Consider the following 9311-nt stretch of genomic DNA (forward strand, 5'->3'; position numbering starts at 1 on the left):
TTCCGATACAGAGCAGATCGCTCAGCTGCGCTCTTTGACTTCTTGGCTGGCCCACAAGCCGAACTTTGGGCTTTTCGCTTGAGACGCCTCCTACTAGCATTTTTCGGCCTCATCTGGACGGTCGCTTAATCAAAGTAGATCAGTATGCGAACGCAGACACCGCGATGATCAAATCAAAAGGGATATCGCTGGATAACGAAGCCCGCATAAGATCTGATGAGTTCTGATGATCGCCTGAATTCTCCTGAAAATCTCTTTCGCGACGGCTCCTCAAAATGATATAAGTAGCGTCGGTGACGGCACACATCGTCGCCTTTGCCGGGCAAGCAATTCCGATCAATCCAGCGTCTGAGCACTGAGAAAAGCGATTATTTATGCAAGAATCGAGGTATCTCAGAGGGTTGCACGAATCACGCGGAACGGTAGCTCTGAGGACTCCAATCGGCTCCAAAATCGCGTGGAAGCTCGTGCCGTAAATTTTCGATACTATGGCACACACCGCGAAGATCTAGGTGTTCGGGGAACAAAGTTATGAAGCGTCAAAAGCGGATCACTTTCGTGACGCTGAGGACGAAGTACCCTTGGTCTGTATGCGCGATGAACTTAAAGACGTTTTCACGTCAAAACATGGATCAGCTTTCGGGTCTTCACTGAGCGCCACTAGCTCCAACGGGAGACTTCTCCCAGTGCGCCTTCGCTCCTCATCCTCCTCCACCGAAGGGAGCGATTCAGCGCTCCTTGCAAGCTCCGCTGTCGATGGGGAGGTTCCGATGCATAGATCAAACTGGGGCATCGGCGTTGCAGCGCGGAAACCGAAGAGCCTGCATCGTTATAGCATTCCCGTGTCAATGATCGGTCGCACATATTTTTCTCACCGCGCAAGCCGTAATAGGGACCCGCTCACCTGAACCTTCGAGCCGAATTCTCGTGCGTGGCTCTCCGATTTGAAGGACCTCAGATGATTCCAGGAATCTGCAACACAGCGCCCGTCATCGAGTTCGGCTTAGGGCCCGATCCCGAGGCCCGGAGCCCAAAAAGCGAGCGCCTTACATCGACTTCGGCTCGATATATACCCTTGAATTTTTTCCTCGGAAGGTCTGGGACCCACTCAGGATCAGAAATCGATGGGGAGAAAGACCAAATCCAGAAATCCCAGGGAACTTTCTCGAGATAAGGAATAAATTCGTGATGAATCAGACCGAGGTCAGAACTGAATGGGCATTGAGTTCGAATGAGAGCGGATATGGGACTGGGAAAGGAGTCCCCGAGCAGGATTGAGACTCTTCTACGGGAGCGGCAGAGTGTGCTGGTACGACGGTAAGCTTCCCAGGAACCTGAAAATCCTCGACAGGGATATCTCCTTCCCGAACATGAAAGCAATCTTCAGCCTGCGTCTTCCGACCCGACATACACCCACTCCGCAGCGCACCGTGAAGACAGAAGTCACGATGATATCTATGATCGAAACGAGATCGTATTTCCATTGTACCTCATGGCCTACAGCAGCCGTTAGACAATCACTTTCTTCCCATTGCTTGAGGTACCAGAAGGGCCGGAAACTTGGATAGAAATACCTCCGTCATTTGATGCCCGAGGTCTATTGTTGTACGGAATGGTCATAAATGGTCATACCGATTCCGGAATTAGTGATTGCGGTTTCTATACAGCTACACCGGTTCCGCGATCCCGCATTTCGGTGCCTCTCCTGCATTCGCGACGCGGAATGTCTTCTCCTTGCCGTCAGCCGCGTAACCGCTCGAGCCGGTCGGCCGCTTCGCTGAAGGGCTGGCAGGACTGCTTAAAGGCTGGCAGGACGGTGGAATAGTCTTCTTCACACGGACGCGAAAAGGAACAGCGGGGAAACCGACGGCCACGAGTCCGCAGGGAGAGAAAAAATCGTCGTTGACGTTGCAACGTCGACGGCAGATCATCCGACGGTTATCCGGAAGCGACGTTCTTCATTTAATGCGAGAAATTGGCCGAATTTCGACCCCGCCCATCATAGGGAAAAGTAACGAGCGCCGAGCCGGCCAGCCGGCCGTCGCTCCAGTCGACGGAAGGTTCGATACAACGTGCTCCGAATGAAGACCGACGACAAATGATTCAAGCGATGATGCTCGCTACAGCTCAGCGGCTTTCTGATGCCACCCTTGTACGACGAAAGTGCGAGCCCCTTGTACGAACACGTATGGCTTGAATGCCGATACTGAGCGCTTGTGTTCGAGCATCGAAAGCGGCCGGAACGACTCTTCGCTCTTAATGACCGATCTGGCCACACGGCAAGGCAGGAACACCTTCTCTGCCCCGGAATCTCAGCCGCCATCGATCGTCGACGTCTTGTACATATCTCCTCTGATTCTGCCGGCTCATGGCTGTCATATTCATCGTGACTCTGATCGCGGCATCCTCGCGCGGAACTCCGCGAGAATATCGTAGGACCTTTGGCTGCAGTCCTTTCGATTTGAGTCGCGGAAAATCGCGGCTCTTCGCGGCAGCCTCGATGGAAACACGTCCACGCTGCAATTACTTTGGATCCCCGCGTTTTCGAGTCCCTGCAATTCCTGTAGTCCATCCGATGCCCTGTTCGGGGATACTCGATACTCGACCCTAAGACTCGCTCAAGCACTTACGGAAATCGTCGGAGATTGGAGCCCGAGCAATCTGATCGATCCCATGCTCCGCTGTGATGCTCGAGGGCACGCAGGCAAGCTGGCTCATGTCACTCACTGTACTGACCGCCGAAACAAGACTGACGCACGACTCACGCAAGCTTAAAACAAGCAACCAAGATCGAAGCTCATGTTTTAAGGTTTAACGTGTTATCTAGAGATCCAATGCTCTCGTGCTGTCCGTGTCGCTCTTCACCAAAAATGGATCAAGCATTCAATCGTCCCCAGGCCCGTTTGAGATTTCGGGCTGAGTCTGCCTGACGTTGCAATCGATTCACTCCGCTCCCTTGCGACAGGAGTCTCGAGAGCTCTTCACAAGATCGCGTGTAGGCCCAACGCGGAGTCCCGCATGGAAGGCATGCTGGAATTGAAGCTCCGCGGGGGGTTCAAGTTCCGGGAGGATCGTGGAGCTAATGTCATCGGTGAAGGAGTCGAAAACCTCGAGCTCTGGATGGGGTCGGATAGAAGAACCTTCTTCCCGTGGATTACACAGCGGCGAGGGGGGAAAAGCCACCTGGAAGAGACCACGCTCTTTCGATGCCAGTCATACAGAGAGGAGCGTCATGCAGGAACCTGAATCGGAATAATGCATTATAGATCAACCGGATAGAGCCACAAGTAGAGAGATAATGGGCAGTCAGAGATCTCGGATCAGGGAAGTTAGAGGAGCCTGACAACGGCTGGGAAAAGCCCTGTCATAAGCCAAATGGACTCGTAGGTTCCGGGATAGACACATCGGGGCCTCAGTTGCCCTCGACATGATAATTAGGCGTTATCTCGCATTTTCATCCTTCAAAGATTGTTGCCCGGGGGACATCACATCCAAATCGCGGATCCTTTGCATCCACTTTGCATCGACTCATGTAGGAAAAGAAGGGAACCCGATGACTCGAGTTGTTCTGATAATATTAAAGCCCCGGTATCCCGGAGAAGAGGCCGGATGTGTTTGAGAATTTTATGTTGAATTCTTCTATATCCTGGAATTCTCACCGGGTTCGGCCTGAAATACTAACGCGTCCTTCCAATAGCCTCGGAGACGCAAAACTCCCTCCCGGGGTTTTCCAGAGTTTCGCTCGCCTATTCCGCTAAAAGCTCCCTGCGGGTCCACGGTGTCGGGGCAATCAAAGCACAATCAATTGGCGAACATATTTGCTGGATAAGAGACCAGGTCGTGGGATGGATTCCGCAAGTAGAATTTCCCGTTTCATAGTCTCGGATATTCAGTGATGACATTGTGATAATTTTGTCGGACCAAGCAGGAGACGCTCAGAGTTGTCGTCCGGAAATTGATTCCCCTAAGCACAAGCAGTTTCCCCGGAGCGATCCTCATCGAAATCCCGGAAGCGAGTTCACTTCGGTTCTCTGTCGGACGAAACACGAGATGCGAGCCTTCGCAACAGGGAATACGTCGGCAGAGAATTTTCAAATTTCCGATCAATGACAAAGTAGATATAGGGTATCCGTCAAACTAACTTTACATTGGGTCTAATGAATTCTTCGAAGAGCAAGCTCTACGGACAGGGAAGTTTTGTCTGCTCCGAGGGAATTGGGGCCCCTATATAATTTTTTGGAGTCCTTTCCTTCGACTGGTAGCCGCCCTTAGTGCCCCACATTCTTTTTAAGGCTCTTGGGGAGCCTTTCGTTCTCCTTAGCGGAACTCCTGTCGACAGGGTCTGCCACGAGCCCCGCTTACCCGATCACCTAGAAGTTCTAGCTCAATTGGAGCTTGAGCAAGGATGAGATAAGTGTGGTTCTCTTAAAAAATAGAGGGGGAGGGGTGTCTCAGTATAGGGGTGAACCACTGTATGTCCGTCACGACAATGGAACCTCCGCTTGAACATTTATTCTCAATCATAGGTGGACGCTCATAGAACAAAGGGAGTTCCCCCGGTGATGGGGAGGAGGTTGTCATTCCTCGAGAGAGAAGGAGGGATTTTTCTTCACAATCAGAAGAGAGGGAGGGAAGGGCAGCTACAGGATGTCCGTCCGGTCAATAGAGTTTCAGATTCGGCGGAATCATAAGGAGCGCCTGCCTCCCTCCGAGGCGCTGCCTGCTTGAAAGTTCTTGCTCGCCCCGAGGTCCTAAACATTCCGGCCAGCGAGGAGCTCGGGGGAGAATGGACGCTCCACACTCGAAAATCGAAAAACAGCGAAAATCCTTAGCTCTGAATCCTAGCACATCGATCCTCGCTCGTTCGACGACTCGGCGTCACAGCGTTCTGTGATTTCCAGCCATGAGCCAAGCTGCAGACGAGTTCTCCGCGGAGGGGGACTCACTCCGTGAGGAGCCGCTTTCACGTTGTGGGATCTCGCCGCTCGCGCAGCAGGCGGTGTGTGTTCGATCTCTGCTACCAGTCTCCTCCATACGGCCTCCTTCAATTCCCGTAGGCGAATCCCCTACGGATTCTCCTAACGAAACAGCTGGTTCCCGGCCTCGATCCAACCGAGGACATTTGCTCTCGGGATGCTTCTTCGGAAGCAATACCTGGGTGAACCCCACGACGTCAAAGTCTGGCTGTGTGGTCTAGCCCGGGGAGCACCATATATGAGGCAAGCTTATGCGAGCGTCTTCGATGATGCATAGGTGAATAACAGACTGAAACTTTCGATTTGAATATTTTTTTTCTGAGAATCAGATTTTTGCATTCTGGGTCTCCGACAGAGCGGATCATTGCGGAGACTCACAGAGGTCAGACAACCGACTCAGAGTGAATGTCATTGTCTATCCTGGGGTACACCGCTGTATACGACGCCGACATCCCAGCGCTGGACGATCCCCGTGATCATGGCGACAGCGTCGAATTCGATTTGGCGTCTTCGATTGCGCGTGAAAGATACGACCTCGAGCGGATTTCGGAAGTTTTCCCGCCCCCCCCCCGACCTCTGCGCCTTCGACGGACAACTCTGTACAACACAGAGAACACTGCGAGGCTTTGACACGCCATGGACTTGAACACTAAGCTCACGCGGACAGTTGCCCGACCTGCCGAGCGGGTGGCCGCCCGCTCGGGCAAGTTAGCTGTTGGCGATGCCGCTGAAGAAGAATGCTCATTGTTCTTCTTCCGGCGAGAGCGTCGCTTGCACTTCTGACCGATGCGATCATATGTATTTGTGTGCTGTTTTTCCCGAATGCTAAGCATCTTGCCGTCGCTGACAGCCTGACTGGCGGCGACGGCAATGTCGGCGGCAACGTCTGTGGTGGCAGTTTATCCTTTGCCGTTCGCCAGTTTGTGTGTGTCTGTCTGTAATTCTGTTGGCCGGCCGGTCGGTCGGTGCGTCTCATCCGACATGTCTGCCTCAGTCGTAGGCAGTGAACGAACGTCTGATCTAACAGTGGACGCGCTGCTTGGCTCGCTCACTCCATTAGTCATTTATTCTTTCGTCGTGTCTCTAGTTTCGTAGCGGTCACGCAGCTTCCGCCGAATTTCCCCCTGGGCCAACCAAGAAGTCAGAATTCAGACGGTGCTCCGACGTTTCTAATCTTGTTGCTGCGGCTGACGCTATTGACATTTATCGCATCGCAGGAAAGGCTAGAACAGCGCTGACAACAGACTTCCGATATCACAATATGTCAACTGTCGCTGCCGAGAGATCTTCTCCGGCAAGGAGATGAGCTGTCCGATTCCGAAAAACTCTGGATTTTCCGGCGAAATCGCCTCCTGTCAGGGGCAATCGGAATACGGCAAAAATCGAATCCGAATGGACGAGGTCGGGCCGAGGGAGCTGATTCCGCGCTGTTGGAGAGCTACTCTAAGCAGCGCACGACCTGGGTCTTCCCCACGCCGAGGAAGCGGATTCGCCGATCGCTTATGGACGCAATAGTCTCGGTGATCACCAACCCGATCACCTACGAATGTACAGTTCTCAAGCGAATCTCCGACAGGGTCTCCAACATTGATGCAAAGGATCCGATGTAAAGCTCCGAAAAACAGTGCTGACATCTGGGTGTCTATTCGATGCATGTTTCGACGTCAAATATCCGTCGGGAACGAATTTGGTACCGCGATGGATCATGCAGACTTTCTTCACGCAATCGCATCACTGCTGGAGCATAAGATTGAGCAGAAGTCGGCGAGAAGTTACACAGGACGAGCAGAGCCGTAGACCGGATGGCGATACATGGCGCGCTAATGCGACATCAAGGCCACGGTCTCCATCGAGCAGTCCCGCCGCTGAAACTCCAACAGTCAGGATAGGCTGCCTTAGAGAAGGCTTCAGATTCCCGATCGCCTAATTCTCTTCAAGATGAAGGGTTCCAAAGTGGAAAGACCATGCTTTCAGGGGAGACGGTTGGCAGATGATCAGGGATCAAACGACACGACAAGAAAAGGCTCGGTGTATCAACCAAGTTGCTGATTGAGTGCAACGGCGTAGGCAGAGGGGAAGGGGCGGGGGGTCGAGGGACCCTCGCCCCTCCGAGATTCACCCTCCGTTATGGTGGAGTACAGGACACGGCCGCCATCTTGGAACCTTCGCTCCCTCTGGCCATAAGTGTTGGCTGAAGAAATCCCGAATATGAGTGGATATCCCGGTACCCTTCGTTCCTTACATACCGAAACCTCCCACGAGATAAGCTTCAATTGACGATCATCTCAGGTCCCCGTCGATGCGAACACTTTCCTAAGCGCAGCTCGGCTTCGGTTACTGGGGGCCGCGAAGCTCGCTGTTATTTGTTTGTAATCGCAACAAGCCTCAGTGGCGAGGATCTTCGCATCGGACGATCAACGACGCTTTCAGCCGGTACTGCCGCAACAACAGAAGCAGTACCGTCGGTCTCAAAGTTTTCTGCAGAAAAAAATAACCGATGGTATACGAGGAGCCAAGGAGCATCTTCCACTTCGATTTAATCGTTCGGTTTACAGCAACGGCAGCATAAGCGGCAGCCGAGTAACCCAGATTGAGAAGGACGATGAGCTCCATCTTGGGAACAACTACAACTGCAGAAGCGACAGACTACTCACTGAAGGCCTGGTACATAGTAGCTGCCTCTTACGGGCGCGAATTGATTGCTCGAGCCTTTTTCTTAATTTTGCGCTCCCGCATGGGGCCATACCGATCTCTGGATTCGCGATTCTCTCTACGCGGTCTCGGGTGCCTCGACTGAAACATCATCCCTTTTTCCCCACAGAGACTGCTGATCCTATCGTTCCGATCGCCGATGTCTTCTCGGCCCATCGCGGAATGCCATGCTTTCATTTCCGATACAATAAGGACGAACGGTGGCTCTTGTCAAACCGTAGAATATTCAGCCAGCACCCGACTGCCAGAAACTCGGGTCGAGAGTTCGAGCCCATGGTTCTGGAAAAGGAATGAGATCGAATCTGGCGATGGATACACGATCTATCAATGATTTTCGGTATATTCGAGAATCCGATATCTGTTCGGAACTTTATTTCTTCTAGCCAAACGGGACTGTCGTGCATACTAGAGAGTCTAGACGTTGGAGCGACTATAAGCAACGCCGTCGGCTCTCGGTGCAGGCCCGCTGCTACCCAAGTCGACCGCATGCTCATTCTCATCTCATAAGGGACGAACCGTGTGAATACATTTCCAAGTCCGCCTCCCAATCGTTGTCGCCGGCTCCATCTCTGAGCACTGCAGTGCGCTCTGTATTTGCCGAAATGCAAGGAGTTCAGAACTTTGGGGCGAATGATTCTCGGATACATTGGAGCATACCGTGGATCGACGTTATCGACGGACCCCTCGTCGAATATCGTCGAGTAGAGATGTAGAAAGCAGTTCCGACCCCATCTGGTCGTCGCGTCGGTTTGATGATTGAGGCGTTTCAGAGAAGGAAGAAGTCACTATCCCTGCATGCCCAGGTGATGTGTCTGTGTACCGGACGCGAGTGCCAAGGAGGCTGCAACGAGCCCGGAGATTCTTGTCCGCCGAGCTGAACCGCTTGCTTCCCCGATTCCCGAAAATAGATGACCTGTAGGGCTGCGCGGATGCGTTTTTCAGCGTTGCTTTTAAAGAGATAACGAGAGGAAGTCCCCTCGATTACGGATGGATAGATAGCCAGCCGGCTAGCTAGGCTGCAGTCGTCAAGATCAGAACTTTTGCGAATACGCCGCATACTGTAGATGAGCGCAGCGTCCGTCCCAAATTCGTACTATGGTGTGGAAAACGTCGCCGCTCGGTCCTCCCATTACTTTCTGGCCTGTCAGCAAGTTACGTTGATACGAGGCCCAATGCGGTGATTTTGCTCGTGCATGCTCTCGAATCTAGATCGATAATTAGACCGAAGATATCCCATTCGTATACAACCAATCAAGCAGCTCGAAACTCGCGCTCTCAGTTTTCACATGACGGCATGTAGAGCTCGCACTCCAAGAACTGCTTCTGCCCTCGAAGAGTTCGCTTGTTTGGAGCAGAGAACCCAGCGTGGTGGCAGTAGAGAATAACCAGGATAGCTTACGAATCCCGACCGGAATTTTTCCAGGAGAGGCTGAGCACGAAGTAACGGCATTCTCCTGAGGTCATTTCGCACCCGGGTGCTCATGCCGATGGTCCAGATTGAGGTACGGCCGCGGGGAAATTCTCGGGAAGTCGATCTTCTTGTAGGGGTTGGTTTAATGACCACAGTCTTGGGGTCGTGATCACGGATCGCGTTCGCGAGACAACAGCTCACTAAGAGCGGCG

The sequence above is a fragment of the Galendromus occidentalis genome, unplaced genomic scaffold (assembly GCF_000255335.2).
Source record: "Galendromus occidentalis unplaced genomic scaffold, Mocc_1.1 scf7180000077522, whole genome shotgun sequence".
Taxonomy (NCBI): Eukaryota; Metazoa; Arthropoda; class Arachnida; order Mesostigmata; family Phytoseiidae; genus Galendromus; species Galendromus occidentalis.